At 37.5% G+C, this 17865-nt stretch overlaps 1 protein-coding gene and 1 long non-coding RNA gene across 6 annotated transcripts in view; one reads left to right on the top strand and one right to left on the bottom strand.

The window, feature by feature from the left end:
- Positions 1-9433, top strand: part of LOC144219418 (uncharacterized) — a 47316-nt gene extending 37883 nt beyond the window's left edge. For all 5 annotated transcript variants that reach the window (XR_013331403.1, XR_013331405.1, XR_013331404.1 and 2 more), the window contains one exon: positions 9256-9433. This is a non-coding gene — a long non-coding RNA (uncharacterized LOC144219418). The remainder of the gene's footprint in view (positions 1-9255) is intronic.
- Positions 1-17865, bottom strand: part of CTNND2 (catenin delta 2) — a 784902-nt gene that overhangs the window by 610787 nt on the left and 156250 nt on the right. The window lies entirely within an intron of this gene.

The following is a 17865-nucleotide window of genomic DNA, read 5'->3' as shown; positions in this document are numbered from 1 at the left end:
TTTTCTCACACTTATGCTAGAATAATGAGTTGCCAGTAATAAATGTGAAAATTTCTACTTTATTTTTAAAGACTCTAAACAACAACAACAACAGAGTAGAACTCTATATATTTGGTGCCAGGGAATCTATATTTAGTTCATCATTTGTTCAATACATAAAGCACGCGAGGATCTAGGTGCTGGGAATGCATCAATAAAAACACACAAAAATCCCTGCCCTTATGGAGTTGACGTTCTGGTAGAAAAAATGGACATGGAACAAGACGGGCCAGTGGATTACTTAAAGTACCATCTGTGGTAAAGGCAGAGGAGAAAACTAATGCAGGGAAAGAAGACAGGGAGCAATATAAGTACGGTTATCAAGAACTGACTCATTGACAAGGTGACCCCTGACCTGAGACCTGAGAGATACAAGGGAAGTCTGTATGTGTATATCTGGGCTGGATTCAGGCTGGGGGGCTGCTGTTTTCCGTTTTCAGCAGAGAAGAATGGCAAATGCCAAGGCCATGTGATGGCTCAACAAAAGGCAAAGAGGTTCTATGCTGGAGCAAAGTGGGCAAGAGGTGAAGATTTAGGAAATGTGGGAGAGCCAGAGTTGGTGGGAGGCACATCACTGAGCGGCTTGGGCAACTGGAGGGCCTTTGACTTTGACTCTGAATACAGTAAAGGTTTAGACTACAAATAGTCTAAATTCTTTTAATTTTTAGGATTTACATTTTCAGAGGATTTGTCTGGCTACCATTTAAAAATTATCTTTACAGTCATTCTTTAGAGCAGGAATTTTACTGCATTACAGTTACGAGTTCTCACATCTTCATCTCCACCGATTTTTTAGTTCACGGACTCTGGGAACTTCCTCTTTCCTTTTTGTTCATGGCGTACAATGTTTAGTACCAGGGAAATGCTCAACAAAGATTTGCTGAATATAAGATACTGCCAGAAATAAGAATGACAAAAGAGCTATAAAACAGATCTCTAAATCAGAATTCACATGTTAATAAGCTTCTTATAGAAACACAAACAGAAATCTTTGTCCCTAAACTTTTTCAATGGGGAACTTTAGGTCAAATGTATTAGCTATGATTTTGTAACCTATAAATATAATATCAATGAGTTGGGCCAAATCTGGAATTGTCTGGGTAAAAAAAATGCATATATATATATATACATATATATATATTTGCTTAACAATTAAAGCTATTCTTCTTAATTGTGTGCATAAATCTTAACAGTAAAATAATCCAGGAAAGATTTTGCAATTTAGCATTTCAGGATCTTCAAAATCTGAAGGACCCTATTTAGCATGTTGTCTGGTGCATTCGCATCATATAAATAGCTGGATTAAAAATAACAAATTTAAAAATACTTTAAATTTTCTTCCCATATAAAATATTTATATTCAGCAGTGTGAGGTAATAGACAATCATACCATGTAGTTAGTTGTTATTTAAAAACTATTTGGGTCGCATGCATATATCCTGTGCCCTACAGTTTGAAGACTTACTGCCACTTGAACCCACGGCAATGGTGGTCCACAAAGTATGAGTGCCTAGACACTCATTCCCAAAGTGAAGCTTTATATTTAGGCTTGATCATTTAAGTTTATATTTGGGCAGCATTATTAAATAACAGTCGGTGCATGGAAAACACTTTCAAAGGTCAAAGTTTATTCCCAGTGGATACCATCGAAACCATTAATAGGTTTACACCCATTCCCCCAAAGTGAAAAGGTTCTTAGTTTTAATATGATCCAAATAAACTTTTAACTTTAATGAATCGAAATGAAATATTTACTGAGAGGTATCCCCAGAGTATATTCAAGCCTTCCTTTGTTAGCTTCTTTAAAATAAAACATACCCAGGCTAGTCAATTAACATACTAAAACATGTGCCCTGACATTTGATTAAAAAGAAGTACTTGGTTATTATTCATCCTCCGTATCTGAGTTGCAAAGTCACTCAAATTTCAAGAAATATTAATCAAGTCGAAATTCTATCTTGTGATTGTCACAATTAAGTTGGATGGAAATCATTCTCTTTCGCTATTGCCATCCAGCTGAAAACGCTAACGATAAAAACCTAGACTTTCTGAGCCCTCGTGGTATTTCACTTAGAATTCTCCAGCGAGCACCTATCTCATAAGTATATAGCCATTTAACACACGGTTCCCACAGACTGTCACCTGTTAAATCCCCAGCTTTCCGAAATCAATTTGCCTCTTTCACCTGTTGAATATCCAAATACCTTCTAAACTCTGGTGGCTACACGGGTGAAACCTAAGAAGTCACTGTAAATTTTGGTGAATGATTCTCTCACTTAATTATGTGGATAAAAGCAATCTGGAAATACTTGTACGGTAAAGGTTTTCGATAATTATGGGATTGGCGCATCCTATTTACACCATTCATAATGATCAAAACATGCAATTAATGTATTCTAGTTCTGATGGAAAGCTCATCGCTGAGAAATAATCTCTGTAAGAAAGGCAATGTAATGCAACAAGTTAGCTGTCCAATACATTGAATTTTTAGTTATTTGACATAGTGACACTGGCTGCCTGAACTTTATGCTTTTACTTTCAATGACTAATGTCTTTCTTAGTGAAGTTCTNTGCCCACAATTTCCAAGCCAACTTTCAATTACTTAAACCAGCATTTACATGGATAATCATAACTTTCACAAAATCTAAAGGATGTTTCTAGGACATGCCAAGTTTTACCAAACGCAATTTTAAGCAGTTATAATGGTTAGCTGACAGAAAAATGGCACATGGGTCCTTAAAACTGCATTCTGTTGAATTCCGTTATTTTGGCATTTACAATTTCAATACGCTGAATAAACTGACAACTGAGAGGCCGGAAATAAATTCTACCCGTGTTCTCTACACATTAACTCTCAACCTGTAGTTTTACAACTTTAACCAAAATCATCACAAAAACAACATTAATAATGAAAGCATTAAAAAAACAAACACGTTCCACTTTCACTCTTTTTTTCTCTTTTACCTTTGGAAACCAGTGGTCCTTAAATACTTCAAAACTGTAGTCGAGGCCAACAAGTTGACTAGTCACAAAGATGAGGGATTACTTTCCCCCTCTCTCCAGGCAGCGTTCGGGGTCCCTGCCGTTCCTGCATCTGCTCCTATCACCCCAAATGAGCACTAAAAGGAACCCCAGAGGAGCTCAAAAATCACGAATGGAGTAGAAGAACAGTCTCGCAAAAGTCAGGATGCCAAATTATCATAGTTTAATTTCTTCTTTCACTCGCCAACAGTTTAAGAGAAAGCAAAGCAAAGAGGCGTCAGAGATACCACAAGCCTAGTGGTAGCCGTCTTAAAAGAGAAAAGAATTGAGTTCAGCCAGGCACAAAGGTCTCCATGGCAACAGTGAATTTAGACCCCCATCGGCATTATTTATGCAACATTTCATCACAAAAGGACCCTCCCACTAGCCTGCCTAGCAAATTCGAGTTTTCGGATCTTCCATTCCTTTACCCTAAATCTGTATCTGGATGCTTAGCTATCTGTATCTCAACATTATAAAAAAAGAAAAGAAAAAAAGAAAAACCCACAGAATCATAAAATTAGTCTCAGACTGAATCTAGACTTTGTTTCCTTGGTGAATTCAAAGGCAAGAGGTAGATTCAAGACTGCTTCGAGTTCATATTCAAGGCTGGAGTCTAGTTGGGAATTGCGAAATGGACACTTTGGAAAAACATAAGTTTACTCAAATCATTTTATTTCTGAAATGAGATTGTAATTCAAAAGAAATCTAAAACGTGGCAAATTCTAACAAACCCGAAGGCTTACAGAAAAGAGAATCTGTCTAGATGCCTGACTTTAAAGCTAAATTTCATACACTTATATCCACCCCTACACACTTGCAGCCATCAGAGTGCCTCAGAAAACTCTGCTCTGAGTCTTTCACTTGAATCTACTTTAGGTGCGACTTTCAAGTATTTTAATCACTTTCTATCAACCACGTGTCCAATAGACCCCATCTCGTAATTAGATGACCTAGGGCAACTTATGTACGACAGAGATAGCACCCCAGTGTAATGAGATTACTGTATTAATAAGATGTCGTCTTATTGAGGAAATACTTTCTTCAATTCAAAAACTATATATGACTGTAATTGTTAGGATAATACTTGATGTTGAGAGGAAAGGATCATATTTAGTGTTAGCTCAAATAAAAGCTAAACAAGGTGACTTTTAAAAACTAGGTCTTGATTATTTTTAAAGCAGAACAAGCTTTTTAGACGAAAATTCAAACAGAACTTACTTTTATTTAATTTTTAGTTTAGTTATTTATTTTGAGATGCAGAGAGAAAATGTGTGCATGTGTTGGTGAGGAGCAGAGAGAGAAGAAGAGACAGAGCAGGCTCTGAGCTGTCAGCACAGAGCCCAGTGAAGGGCTGGAACTCATGAACCACATGATCGTGCGTGATCTGAAGTCAGACACAGAAACAATGGAGACGCTCAGGTGCCCCAGTATCTACTTTTATAAAGGGCCATTCTTATCCCCACCCTCCCCACACCAATCTCCTTTAATACAGTGTATGTCTATGTCCTAAATCATGCACCTTGATCTTAGTCTTGATTGACTCCATGTTGTCTTTAAGACAATTTGCAAGAATGACTCAGAGATACCAATATCTTCCGTCAGAGCATATTTGGTAAGATTTTCTGTTGCCTGCAACATAGACAAATATCTGTATCCCCTGGGGGCATAGATCTTCCAGAACTGGGTATTCTTGGTGTTTCCAGAGTTCACCTTCATTTTCCTTGAGGATGGCTCTGGAGCTGCACAACTCATGGCCCTACTTAGACAGTTATAGAATTTTTAGACAGTTGTACAATTTTTATGCATACATCATTGAGATAACCTCACACTGAAAACTAAAGAAGAGAATTAAAAAGCAAGCTCACTTTACTTTCTTTTAAGAAAAGAGTTCTCCCAGGCAAGAACAACCGCCAGCTACATGTTAGTTCCCAGTTTTTTCTCTTCCATATCTATCACCTTTTTTGTTGCTTTTATTGTCTTTTTTCTCTCTTCTGTTTTATTTCCTCATAGCAGTTGTCTTTATTTCTGTAACATTTATGTCTCCTAATGATCTGAATGTGGTTTCACTTATGCAATGGTTTTACATTTTCTTGTTTTTCCATGAGCGCTGGCTACTGTTATTATCCCTTTCATGACTTCTTGGTCTTGTCATTTCTTCAATTTCATTTTTTTTTCATGATTATAACCTCCTTTAAGTGATAAAAAAAAAAAGACTATGGCTAATGTTCTCTTAAATTACTTGTAGGTAATTTAATGTTTTTGGAGTTATATTTTCTTTGCATTTTGTATATTACTGTTATGCTACTTTCTTCTCTTTCTGATTTATTTGTTTCCTATTTGTGTGTGTGTGTGACAGAGAGAGAGAGAGAAAGGGAGTCAATTCACTGTCTTATATTTAAACCCTTCAATTTATTATTTCCTCAAGAGGTCCATCAACTTCACCTTGGCTTGGCTTTTGCTTAATCACAGATTGAGGTGGAGAGAGGTGCTAATATAAGTAAAGAAAAAAAAAAGGTGAAACATTCAGTGTTTGTAACATCCCCCATGTCACAATATTCTCTCTTGTTGGAGCTTTTTCTCCACAGGGCTTCCTATTGCTCTCTGTCCCCTCTTGTCTGCAGAGCTCAGTGTTCCAGCGAAGGACTCTGAATCATGGTGCTTGCTTCTTCCTTCGTTCCCTTTTTCCCTGTCTCTTCCGTAATTCTCTTTCTTTCTTTCTTTCTTTCTTTCTTTCTTTCTTTCTTTCTTTCTTTCTTTCTTTCTTTCTCTTCCGTAATTCTCTTTCTTTCTTTCTTTCTTTCTTTCCTTCCTTCCTTCTTTCCTTCTTTCTTTCTTTCTTTCCTTTCTTTCTTTCTTTTTCTCTCTCTCTCTTTCTTTCTTCCTTCCTTCCTTCCTTTCTTTTTCTTTATGTTTATTTAATGTTTTTGAGAGAGACAAAGACAGTGCAAGTGGGGGAGGGGGAGAGAGAGAGAGAGAGAGAGAGAGAGAGAGAGAATCCTAAGCAGGCCCCACACTGTCAGCATGGAGCCCGGCACACAGCCTGATCCCACAAACCATGAGATTATGACCTGAGCCAAAATCAAGAGTCAGATGCTCAACCCACTGAGCCACACAAGAGCCCCTCTTTATATATATTTTTAAAAAATTGGCTCAATGTATGATATCTTAAAAGTGATATCTACATTCTTTTTTTTCTTTTTTTATGTTTTATTTATTTCTGAGAGAGAGAGAGACAGCATGAGCAGGAGAGGGTCAGAGAGAGAGGGAGATACAGAATCTGAAACAGGCTCCAGGCTCTGAGCTAGCTGTCAGCACAGAGCCTGACACAGGGCTCGAACCCACAAACCCCCACGAGCCGTGAAATCATGACCTGAGCTGGTCAGATGCTTAACCGACTGAGCCACCAAGGCACCCCAGATATCTACGTTCTTTATGTGAGTTTGTGGCCAATTCTTTTCGAGTGTTACTGTGAATATAACTCTATTGCTAATTNCCTTCCTTCCTTCTTTCCTTCTTTCTTTCTTTCTTTCCTTTCTTTCTTTCTTTTTCTCTCTCTCTCTTTCTTTCTTCCTTCCTTCCTTCCTTTCTTTTTCTTTATGTTTATTTAATGTTTTTGAGAGAGACAAAGACAGTGCAAGTGGGGGAGGGGGAGAGAGAGAGAGAGAGAGAGAGAGAGAGAGAATCCTAAGCAGGCCCCACACTGTCAGCATGGAGCCCGGCACACAGCCTGATCCCACAAACCATGAGATTATGACCTGAGCCAAAATCAAGAGTCAGATGCTCAACCCACTGAGCCACACAAGAGCCCCTCTTTATATATATTTTTAAAAAATTGGCTCAATGTATGATATCTTAAAAGTGATATCTACATTCTTTTTTTTCTTTTTTTATGTTTTATTTATTTCTGAGAGAGAGAGAGACAGCATGAGCAGGAGAGGGTCAGAGAGAGAGGGAGATACAGAATCTGAAACAGGCTCCAGGCTCTGAGCTAGCTGTCAGCACAGAGCCTGACACAGGGCTCGAACCCACAAACCCCCACGAGCCGTGAAATCATGACCTGAGCTGGTCAGATGCTTAACCGACTGAGCCACCAAGGCACCCCAGATATCTACGTTCTTTATGTGAGTTTGTGGCCAATTCTTTTCGAGTGTTACTGTGAATATAACTCTATTGCTAATTTATTGAATTTTTCGTTGATACTGCTTTTCCCGGAAAAAAAAAAAAATAGAATAAACTAAACATTGTGAAATATCCATGATTAATAACTTAATCTAAATCCTAGGAAGGCATAAATATGTGTTTTTTCACAAAATTCAATGGTAATTCACAATTAAAAAGCAATCTTTGCAAACCAGGCATATTCAGGAATCCCTTCAATTTGATAATGAAAAAAAGACTACCTAAAAATTACAGATTTAAATATTGAAAACTCGTCCTTAGGAGATAAATGATGTGTTATTCACTATATTATTTCTACTTAATGTAACGCAGGGGCGCCTGGGTGGCTCAGTCGGTTAAGCATCCGACTTCGGCTCAGGTCATGATCTCACAGTTCGTGGGTTCGGGCCCCGTGTCGGGCTCTGTGCTGATAGCTAGCTCACAGCCTGGAGCCTGTTTCAGATTCTGTATCTCCCACTCTCTCTGACCCTCCCCTGTTCACAGTGTCTCTCTCTCTCTCTCTCCCTCTCAGAAATAAATAAAACATAAAAAACAACAACAACAACAACATTGTAATGGAGGTCCTGCGTGGGGCTCTGTGCAGATTGCATGGAGCCTGCTTGGGATTCTCTCTCTCCTTCTCTCCTCCTCTCTCTGCCCCTCCTCCCCACATGTGCACACACTCTCTCTCAAAATAAATAAGTAAACTTAAAAAAAACCGCATCGTACCAGAGGTCTTCTGGGATAAAGTGAAAACAAAGAGCCAATGTACAAAAACATCCTTTTCTTTCTGTATTATCATCCAGAAAGAAATTAAAACAATAATAATGTTTTAAAAAAATAGAAAAACATCCAATACCTGGGGATAAATCTGTGAAGGTGACAGAAGACTTCTTCATTAACCACTTCCAGGACACTATTGAAATTAAAGCAGACCCAAATAATGGCACTGCAGTGAAATACCATGCTGATGCTTGGCTGCTTTATTATGGTTTTCAGTCTCCCTGGATTAAATTGATAGCTTTGACAATATTCCAATCTAACCCTCAAAATGATGCCTCCCACCCTCCCCCCCCCCAGGGGTGGGAGAGGCTGAGATAAGGGATAGTGGATTCTAAAATTTACATGAAAATGCAAACACTCAAGAAGTGTAAGAGGTTTTGAAGGAAAGAAACAAATCTAGACACTGAAGCTACAGATAAGATGGCAACTTACAAAGGTGCAGTAATTAGACAATATGGCATCCATATAAGAAGAGACAAATAGAACACGGATCAGGAGAGAATTATGACACCAAAACACACTTATATACAATTTATGAGAATCATGCCATTGCCACATACTGTAAGATGGTGCTTTCACCTGGATGTCTATGTGGTAAAAAAAGAAATGCGACTCCATTTCAAAACATACACAAAAATCAATTCGACAATGGAGCCTTGGTCTGGATACAAAGGATTAAACAATAAAGCTTTGAGAGTAAAATACAGAACACAAACATGATCTTAAAGGAACCCTGCTCTCTTAGATAGGATGCAAATAGTGCTAACCACAGAAGGAATTACAGAGGTATAAATTGGGCCATGTTGAAATTGGGAAATCCTGTTTATGATCAAGAATCATGGAGAAAGTGAAGGGGCACTAGTGGAAAAAGATATTCTCATTCTTCATGTGTCTGTGTATATAACTATATTATCATCAACAAAAGTCCCCAAATGCAGTCTAAAAACAAAATGATAAGTGACCCAATATAAAAAACGTCTGAATACCTAAACAAGCACTTCATGAAAGAGTCTGTCCACATAGGCAATACAGAAATGAAAAGATGATCAACTTTATTACTCCTTTGTGCTATGCAAATTTATGATTTCCATGGGATGCCAGTACATACTCATAAGAATGGTTAAAAAAAAAAAAAAAAGAGGAGACAAAATACCAATTACTGACCAATAGTGGCTGTTAGCAGAACTTTTACAGAGTGTGAGTGGAATTGTAATGGGAAAAGTAATTTGGTATTTTTCCATCTCTTCTAGGGCTCTTCAGGAGTATACCTCTAGGTCTCTGAAATTCCACTTTGAGGTATACACACTGCTCAGAAGTACACCAGAAACATCTATCAAGATGCTCATCCCGGCAATATTGATATCAGCCCCCGCTGGACACTGGCGACATGCCCAGGAACAAGAAATGTAGTACAGTATCTGTTCACAATGAGATACCTCTGAGCAAAAAAAATAAACAGATAACCAAACACAGCGAATGACTGAGTCTTGTACACATGACCTTGAGCAAGCTGTTTTTGTGGTATAGGCACTTTTCTGTATGTGTACTATTCTTAAAAAATAAAGTCCTAAATCATTTCCAATCCTTGATATCAGGAATGAATGAAAACACGTACATTATGTATCTACTAATGTTCTTGATTTTCTAAAAAAACAAACAAAATGAACAAAAACCCAAAAAGAGACATTTTAACTTCAGAGGTTTCCAGCAATATTCTTACCAAGTTATTTTAAATGCAAATAAAAGCCTTTCAAGTCATAGAAGTAGAGCTAAAGAATGAAGGGAGCACTATTTGGAGCGGTATCATCAGTTTTAAAATCATCTACTATTTGTGCCCTACTAGACAAATGATCTAATTTCTTGGGCCAAAAAGAAAGAAATCACATTTTAATGTTCTGGCCCCTTTTACCTACTAACTCTGACAGCAAGATAAAAGAATAAGTAGCAGTAATTAATACAGGAAAGCTTTAACATTATAAACAAGTAAAGACTTTGTAGTGATTTCCAGTAAGCATATTGTAAATAGCTGTATACTTTTAATAAAACAATCTGTAGATGGGATCTTTTTTTAAACTTGATTCTTTCCTGAAATTTTGGCTTTTTATTTCCTTGGAATCAGCATTCCATGATAAAACTCTGTAATTCTATTTATTATCCCTCAGGACTCAAAGGTATAAAATTACAAATGATTGACAGCCAAATTATTGAGTCTGTCTTTTAAAGGGCATGGTGAAGCGTTAGCACAAAGATTCTTTTACAATTAAATAGTTGCAAGGAGTAACATTTTTGGGGCCAGCTCAGCTTTTCATTTGTAGTCTGTGGTTATCTCTGCTGCCCATGACCAGGATGGATTGCAGGATGTGTTAGTGTTAGGGGAAAGAAGAAAAGAAAAGAAAGAGGAAGTAAGTCAAACAAACAATGCTGGACTTTTGCCTAGGGCCCTGGAAGTGACAGCTACTTGGATAAAACTGAACCCTGTGCTGCCTGCTCTTGCTCAAATGTCACTACCTGGTGTCAGGCACAATCAGAAATAGGACACTCGGTACTAAGAGCCTGGAAATGCATGACATCACACACTAGCTCTTGAACGCCAATCAGTGTAAACTTGAACTCTGTTAACTAGGAATGTAGGCTATATATACTAAATCCCATTAATAAAATACATTTTGGTGATTATTTGCCCTACCGGGATATAAACCTCTTATTTGGGACCTTTTACACTGGTCAAATCACATGCCTTCCTTCACTCTCTGCTGTAAGTTAAAGCTCATGGAATGAGAGATTAGGAACACCAGAGGATTTCAGGGACAGCGCTCTACCCTGGCATGAAATTAATTTCACTGTATTCAAAGCACTCTTGGTTTCTCAAATAGGATGTGCAGTTGACCATCCGGTAAAGGTTCAGCAAACCCCCTGGCATTCCTAATGCTGTCAATTATCAATCCATGAAGCTCATATGAATTAATATTTTGGACATAAACAAAGTTTGAAGATAGAAATCCCCAGTTACTGAATACATAACTGCAATGACTCCAAGTGAATGAATTTAGAACATGATTTTGTTAATACATTAATTAATTAGAGGTTAGAAACACATCTGTTCTATGGAATACTCCTAAAATGCCACAATGTACCAGTTTTATCATGCATATATGCATTTTCTAGGTAATATTAATAACAGCACAGAATTCTCATTTTTAAATGCAGAGTTCTCATTTTTAAAGCAGCCTCTCTTTCTCTGAAACACACACACACACACACACACACACACACACACATACACACACACACCCCTTGGCAGAATGCAACATTTTAAATTACAAAGGAGAATTTCTTTATGGCTGAATGGACAATGTCTACCATATTTTATCCTTTGCCATATCTGAAGCACAGATTTCAGACATTATCATCTAACAAATAACTCAATTTATCTGACTACTAAGAGTATCGTATCTTAATCTCCCAGTATTAAGAGAAGCATTTGTTTCGAATTTTTGCATAATTAGCTTCCGTCTTTATCTGACATTCTTTAACATTTATGTAAAGTGGTGATCATGAATAATACTCTGTCAAAACAGAGTAGCCCCTGTTTCTTGGGCCAACTTGGGTATTACGTCATTGCCCAAGGCTGAGGTGCCTAAGGAATACCAATAAGAAAAGGCGCATGACTAAGCATTTTAAATTCTTCCCACAATGTGTTTGGCTAAGACATTACCCAAAGAGACTACTTGAAATATATTTATTTGCAAAGAAATAATACTAAGGTTCAAAGAAATTGGAGGGGCACATTGAAAACAAACAAGTGAATTCTTGAAACTAGACATTCCAATACATCACATCAGAATTATATAAATATTCTGGTATAATTATCCTCCGTAGGATATATTCTCCCTGGGTATTAGAACCCTTTCTTACATTTAGCCTGGAACATTCCGTCCTCTAACTTAAGGTTTAACTCGTATCTTGGAAAGCTGAAATACAAAGGCGATGGGGATTAAACATGGACAATAGGCTCAAGGTGATGAGCATTCTTATCATTCTAGGATGCTGGTGTCCTCTGTACTGTTTGCTTGTCGGCATTTTTTAAACTGAGAGCAGCATTTAAATATTTGGTTAGGGGCACCTGGGTGGCTCAGCTGGTAATGCATGTGACTCTTGATCTCAGGGTTGTAGGTTTGAGCCCCACGTTGGGTATAAGATTACTTAAGAATAGGGGCACCTGGGTGGCTCTGTCAGTTAAGCATCAGCTCTGGTCATGATCTCAGAGTTCGTGGGTTTGAGCCCCACATCAGGCTCTGTGCTGACAGCTCAGAGTGTGAAGCCTGCTTGGGATTCTGTCTCCTTGTCTCTCTGCTCCTCCCCTGCTCGCACTCTGTCTTTCTCTCTCTCAAAAATAAACAAAAAAAATTAAATATTTTTAAAAACTAAATATTTGGTCAGCAATCTTTCATGCCTTGTAGTATGCTTTATATTCCATTTCATCACGAATTCCTAAGAACAATCTCTAAACTTGTTCTTTGTCCTGTGGTGGGGTTGGATGTGGGTGTAGCAGTGTAGGAAGCTAGCCAAGCCAAATCCAAACAGATCTTTCCTGAAAGGATGCTGCCTGCAGATATGGTAACGGATATTAGTAAACAGATGTTATATTAAACAAATGTGACTCACAATAGGATCAGTGCTGATGGGGTTTTGGAGTGGTAGGGGTCTGGAGCTGACAGCCAAGAAAGAATTCTTGGGATGCCTTTGGTGCACAAAAGGTGATTTTATTAAAGCACAGGGACAGGACCGATGGGCAGAAAAGAGCTGCCCCTGGACTGTGAGCAGTGACTGATCATCTACTTGGGAGTTGGGGGAGGAGCAAGGGGAAGTTTCCAAAAGGATTTTCATATGCTGAAGACCCCTCCCAGGTTCCCAGAGGCATAGCTACCGTCAAGCTAAGGTTGTTTTTCCCTCTAGCAAAGCATGGACATTAAGACTGCACTGAGTTCCTGGTGAAATGTTCTCCTCTGCCTGCCTCTAGTATTTTTGGCTGCAGGTTACAAGGAAACAATTTTATATACATTTCCTTCTGCCTTTGTTTCCCACATCACGTACCTCATCATCTATTGAAATAGTACACTCTTTTGAGGATTTTAAAGGCTTTTCTACAAGATGTTTTGAATATCTCTCTATTTCTGAACATTGCTTAAACACTGGTATCCAATAAAGGGAGGCCTTGACTATGATACAACTTCAGCTGGTTCTAGAATTGATACTGCATTTTTGAAACAAGCGTTTGTTAGGATGTCTATAAGCTTTGTTTACAGTTCTCCAAAGCTCCTAAATCCCGAGGTTGCTCCCTTTATAAGTGCGGTCCATCTAGAATGAAATGATTCTTTGGCATTTTCAAAGCTTCTCAGGTCATCAGATGGACTGGATGAAAAGCTGAGGCTCACTTAGCTCTGTAGAATTATGCTATGTTCTTTCGTTCTTGCTCTAAGTTCAGAATTTGGCCTCTAATAATAAGCTTCCGTTAATTCACAACCGAGCACTCTGGACTGTGGAATATTAAACAAATAACAATAAGAACAAGAAGAGCTGGCATTTTATTGGGTAAGTAACTCACCGTTGGATTACAAGGACGCACTTCCCACACCCCTGAACTGCCTTTGACCATATCCTTCATGTGCTAAGGAAGAGCTGGCTTTTTTGTTTACTAAAAAAACATGAAGTAGGAGTGAAATTAAGTAGGAGTGGAGTTGTACCACTGTTTAAGCACATAGTCAAATGGAGCAAGATAGAAGAAACAGATTCAGAGAGATTAAGTACTGCACCCCAAATCACACAGATTTTAAGTAATAGAATCTGTATTTCAACGTAAGCAGTTTAACTTCAGAACTCATGTTCTTAACTACTGGAGGTCCCTATGATCATTTAGAAGGTTTTAAATTTCTCTTTTGGAGAAAGAGTCTGAAGAGTCACAGCACCATCATGTTCTGATGGGGTTTGGAGAGCAATGAAGGGTCAGATTATCCACCCCCTTCTCCCCACTAAGGAAGGAAGTTCTAATGAGAAACCCCAGTCCCCTAACATTCAGCCAGGTTCCTAAGGGAGCCAGCATCCCAGAATAGTCCCTGATCTAGTCTACCTACTAAGTAATCTTTTGCCAACTATGGTTTTGACTATCATTTAAAGGTCATTAAGGTTGATACTGTATATAGAAATTTAAAAATTCTTTATCTGCTTATTTGAAGGATTTAGTTGTACTTTCTTAAATAACAGGAAATACATATCACTTCCTCCTTTAATAAGACGATGATAGGCAGGTTTATAAGTTGAGAGGAGAGAGGAATTATCTATTACCTACAGCCTTTAACACATGAATTGAAGACCAAGAACTGAAGAAACATATCTTAAGTCACCATGATAGTTTATGAAAAGTACAAGACACAACCAAAATATTTTACCAATAAGTGCAATATAATATTCATTAAGGACTAGCTCATAAACATCAAAAGTAAGTGTAGTGTCTGTAACAAGAAAACGTATGGGGTAAGCCGATTTAAGATCATGAGGACAGGGTGACATTTCCTAGAAAACAGAAAGAAATAGTGTTAAAAGAGAGAAGTTAACTATCATAGCAAATTCTGTCTCAAACAGGCATTTTATTTCTAATTCGTTTTCTGGGAAGTTTCTGTCTTCTAGAACTTTTTTGTAGGTATCAACATGTTTTAATTATGCTAACGTAATGACATTTTTGGATTTTTTCATTAACTCCTGTATATGAAATTCTGAACTTGGAAATAGTAGTTTTTACAAAATACAGCTTTTGCTCTGCAAATATCACATGCATGGCTGGCAAATTTTTTTTTCTTTTTCTTTTCTTTATTTGCTTTTTGTTTTATTGCCACTAGTTCCTAAAATCCAAAATGGTGGCAAGTTCTACTATCTATGAGGTCAATGTGGATCAAAGGTAAGATTTATGCCTTGGAATACAATTCAGTGATGAACCTGGGTAACAGAAAAGGCACTAATGAAATATAGTGTAGACTTTACACCGGAGTTCTTAGGGCAAAAGGTTATTATTTTGGTGTTGAGAAATGGCACCCAGTCATGGCCATCCAATTTACTGAGACTCACTGTATATCAGGAGATCTCAAAGGGGGAAGTTTCTTCTGATATTCTGATGACATTCTGTTACAATCAAACTGATACCTGAAGTACTCGCTAAGGAATTCCAAAGTTTAGAGGTCACTCAAAACTGCATTAATGTCCCTACTTTCCAGAAATCTCAAATCCTGGGACCACAAATGCTTGTTATCCAATTCTGAAGCACAGAGGTAAATATGAATCTGGAGAAAGCTACTTGTGATTGAAACATGTTACTCAATCTTCCAATTTTCTATCTACCATGGACATTTTCTTCATCTGGCCTTGTTGGATGTCCAAAACAATCACTGAAGTATTCATCTACTTAGAGGATTCTCATCTACATTAAAATATCAATATGTGGGCATATTGTTGTTGTGTGTGTGCTTTTTTAATTTTTTTTATTTTTTTATTATTTTTACATTTTTTGATGTATGTTTATATTGAGAGACAGAGAGAGACACAGGATGAGTTGTGGAGGGGCAGAGAGAGGCGGAGACACAGAATCAGAAGCAGGCTCCAGGCTAGTTAGCACAGAGCCCGATGCGGGGCTCAAACTCAGGAATCATGAGATCATGATCTGAGCTGAAGTTGGAAGCTTAACCTACTGAGCCACCCAGGCATCCCTTGTGGTTTTTTTGTTTTGTTCTGTTTTGTTTTGTTTTTAATCAGCATGTAAAAAACATTTGCTGCCACCCAAATTCTAAGCAATGCTTGGGAAACCCGGAAACTATAAAAAAAATCTACCTATGTATAAAAGTACTGAATATCTTCTATGAAGTATAGAAGTATAACATACTTCTATGTTAAGTACATGATGTGTTTTATTTTTTTAACTTGAAAAAAATATGCCTCAGTTGAACCAATACATGTGTGTATCTTTTCAAATGAATACCAGCACAGGAAGTTGTATTTCAAAATTATTGGGCAGAACATTTCCAGACAATGGTTGGTGTTGAAAGGTTTGATCTGGAAAGAAATGTCCACAATTAACTCAGCAGTAGTGGCACAGAAGTTGAAGGTAATGAGAGTATTGGTGATACAAATGCAACAGGAACAACACTGTGAAGGCCTCCAGAACGCCTGTCTCCTGGTGAGGCTGAGAGCTCGCAGATGAATAGCTGAAGTCCATGAAAAGAACATAAAGAATTCTGAATCTAACAAATACTACAATTCGACTTGTATAAGGCGCTTGGCACGGACATTTCTCTAGAGTAACACGCTCTGCAGAAGGCTTGTGGGCTATCTCATCTCTGCAATGAAAGAATGACAGAGCAACCTGTGAATATGTATCTGCAGTGATGTAGATATGAACAAGGACACGCATACTTATGTTTCACATGCACATAATGGGACAGCATATTATTTGAGAAGTATAGGAAACGCTAGTATCACAATATTTTGCTCCTTGTTTTTAATGTTTATTAATTTTGAGAGAGAGAGAGAGAGAACAGGAAGGGCAGAGAAAGCATCCCAGGCAGGCTCCACGCTGTCAGCACAGAGCCTGACGTAGGGCTTGAACTCACAAAATCATGAGATCATGACCTGAGCCGAAACCGGAAGTCAGACACTTAACTGACTGAGCCACCCAGGTGCCCCATTGCTTCTTTTTATCATACCGTAGTTTTCACCATTTTTCCAGTTTGTGACCTAATTGGCATTATCAGATTCGGCTCAACTTTTTGCACAGTGTCTTTCTTACAATACTATGGAGAATGGCATATTGCTATATATGAATTTTATTTCCTTCTGCAGAAAATTTCCCTGAAAGGACAAGGCATCATAATGAGCCATACGTAGCTGGAACAGATTTAATTCAGCTCATTACAAAATAAAATTTAGATCTCCAAATTCTAATTTAGTCTGTCTGAAAACCATAGTCATTATAAATTTATTTAAATTATTTTATTAGATTTAATTGTTAATATTTGTTTGTTCACATCTCACAACTCATTAAGATTTTAATAACTTATACTTTCCTAAATGAGAAAATATATCATAATGATAACCACATAAAAGCTACTGCCTTATAGTTTACAAATTGGTTTTACATAAATTATCACTTTTGAACTTAATAATCTTTCAATTAGATATTAGTATCTAAAACCAAAAAGATAATTGTGAATTTAATAACAGAAAGCCAATTTATATCAAAGTTCTAATTTGGGAAGTTAAGTTACCAAGCTAATTACAAGAAAGTGCTCAGGCGCTTATTAAAATATACTTTGGTATTGCTCATTAAAGGAAGTGCTTAGTGCTACTTTTCAAAACATTCACCTGAAGCCCTTCAACTTCCTTCTCCCCAACCCCCAACTCACTAGAAGGTTTTGAGCCAAGTGGCAAAAAAGTGACCCCTCCCACTCTCTCTTGTGTTCCTAAGGCTTTGGCAGGCAGGAACTTTCCTCTAAGGGTATGATAATTAAGTTCCCCTTAAGAATAAAGGGATGCAAAGCACCATGAGATTCAATTTCTCTTCCTCTGGAAATTAATGATAGAATTTCTCTTTTTAAAAATCTATTTTTTTTTTTGTAAAATATGCCATCGTAGTTTAATTTTAGCAATGCAAGTAGTTCATAACAATACCTGAGCATTGCCACTTCTATATTAGTCCTATCATAATTAGGAAATTATAGGTGTGTATATATATATATACACACACCTATATATATAATTACAGGTGTATACATAAAATTATATATATATTAGAGATATATTAAGTGTTTTCTTTATTT

This window comes from Crocuta crocuta, unplaced genomic scaffold (assembly GCF_008692635.1).
Source record: "Crocuta crocuta isolate KB4526 unplaced genomic scaffold, BGI_CrCroc_1.0 scaffold89, whole genome shotgun sequence".
Lineage (NCBI taxonomy): Eukaryota > Metazoa > Chordata > Mammalia > Carnivora > Hyaenidae > Crocuta > Crocuta crocuta.
The sequence above is the reverse complement of the archived record's forward strand: the minus strand, read 5'-3'. Positions and strand labels throughout refer to the sequence as shown.